The sequence below is a fragment of the Silene latifolia genome, chromosome 5 (assembly GCF_048544455.1).
Source record: "Silene latifolia isolate original U9 population chromosome 5, ASM4854445v1, whole genome shotgun sequence".
Taxonomy (NCBI): Eukaryota; Viridiplantae; Streptophyta; class Magnoliopsida; order Caryophyllales; family Caryophyllaceae; genus Silene; species Silene latifolia.
This window is the reverse complement of record NC_133530.1, coordinates 61283175-61285293: the sequence shown is the minus strand read 5'-3', so window position 1 is coordinate 61285293 and position 2119 is coordinate 61283175. Positions and strand designations below refer to the sequence as shown.

The 2119-nt window shown below is 38.7% G+C and overlaps 1 non-coding gene across 1 annotated transcript; it reads left to right on the top strand.

Moving 5' to 3' along the window:
* Positions 1–1337: 1337 nt before the first annotated feature.
* On the top strand, positions 1338–1444 carry LOC141658172 (small nucleolar RNA R71). The gene has a single exon (XR_012549074.1). It is a non-coding gene; the product is annotated as a small nucleolar RNA R71 (small nucleolar RNA).
* The last annotated feature ends 675 nt before the right edge of the window (positions 1445–2119 follow it).

Here is a 2119-nt window from a genome sequence, read left to right as displayed (position 1 = left end):
TCACATAAAGCTTTGTTGATTGTAGTGTCACCAATAGTGCATGGAATAGAGAACCTTCCCTAATCTTTGAGTTTTGGAGGTGAGCTTCCTTGAAGAATAGCACTACTCACTTTAGTGAAAGCAATAGTCTCAAGCTTCCGGATGATTTCTTCTTGGTAAGAATATCTTTCATGTATTTTGCATAAGCCGGAACATGATTGATCAATTCCGTGAATGGATTGAGACTTCTAAGTTCTTCACAATCTCCATGAACTTTCCAAGTTGTTCATCAAACATAGACTCAGTTTGACGACATGGGAATGGAAGTCTAATCACAATAGGCTCCTTCTCTTTAGCCTTTTCTTCATTTTTCTTTGAAACCTCTTGAATGGTGGGTACTTTTTCCCTAGAGTTCTCCACAACTATTTCCTTGTCACTAGCCTCCACAATGTCTTCCTCAATTTGCTTCTTTGACCCTTCATACCTTGTACCACTCCTCAAATGGATGGCACTCACCGATTCATGTCTTGGGGGATTACTTTGAGGTGGTAATTGCCCCTTTTGTCTTTGAGAGCTAGAAGATGCTAATTGAGACATTTGGATTTCCAACATTTTTGTGTGGGCTACGATGTTGTTGATGGTGATGTCTTTTGCTTAACTATCTTTTTGCATTTGAGTGAAAAATTCTTGTTGGTTCTTTTGCATTTCGAGGACCGCTTTTTGAACATCAAAACCTTGGTCATTGGATTGATTGTATGGAGTTTTATTTTGGTAACCTTGGCCTTGGTTGTAAAAGGGTCTTTGAGCTTGGTTTGTCATTGGAGTTGGGGTGTATGTTGTTTGAGGGTTTTGAACATTTTGGCTTTTGTATGAGAGGTTTGGATGAAATTTGGTGTTTTCATTGTAATAGTTGGAATAAGGGTTACCACTCTTGTATGCTTGGAAAGCATTCACTTGTTCCCCTACATTCACTTTGGTCATGTCCCAAAGTTCCACAACTCTCACATACTCCACTTGGAATTGATGAAGATGCCACCATAGCATTAACATGTTGCTTAGGTGATTTGGAAGCTTCTTCATGTTTTGCCATAGCCTTCTCAAACTTCAAATTAATGGTATCGATATGAGCACTAAGTTAAGCACCCAATTGAGTAATAGAGTCCACTTCATGCTTTTCCCCCCTAGTAGCCTTCCGAAGTCTACTATATTGTGAGTTATGGACCGCCATTTCCTCAATCTTGTTCCATATTTGATTATCATCAACTTCGGTAAACATACCCTTTGATCCCATATTGAGAATGTTTCCGGAGTCTTCATATAGACCATTCCAAAATTGTTGTACAAGGAACCACTCGCTAAGTCCATGGTGTGGACAAGATTGACAAGTATCCTTGAATCTCTCCCATGCTTCATACAAAGATTCCTCATCGCTTTATTTGAACCCAGTGATTTAGGCTCTCAACATGTTAGTCTTTTCCGGAGGATAGAATTTCTTGTAGAAAGCAAGTGCCAATTTCTTCCAAGAGTCAATACCAAGAGTAGCCTTATCTAGGCTTTTCAACCATTGTTTCGCGGAACCAATCAAAGAAAAAGGAAATAAGACCCATTGGATTTGGTCTTGAGTAACTCCGGTTTGAGAAATCGCATCACAATAGTCACAAAAAGTCTCCATATGAGAATGAGGGTCTTCACTAGGTATCCCCCCAAATTGACTTCTCTCAACTAATTGTATGAATGCGGATTTTGCAATGAAATTACCGGTTAAATATTGTGGTGTAAGAGTACCATTTGGTAGGTTCTCCTCGATTGGTATGGAATGTGATAAAAATTTAGGCATTGTGGGTTGATTTTGTCGTTGGTTTTGTGTTGGGTTATCCTCTCCTTCTCTTGCAAAAGGGTTAGTAAACTCAATATTGTTTGGTTGAATGTCCACAATCTCACCAATACCTCTCAAACTATGTCTAGCAAGTTTTCTATTGTTGGTCAAAGTTCTTTCAATTTCAAGATCAATGGGTAACAAGTTACCTTGTGATCTCCTAGACATGCAAAATATCAAACAACTCAAAAATAATTAGAAGAAACCTTGAGGAGTTTGACTTCCCCAAGGCAAAGAAAGACACAACTACAAACAATCAAAGAA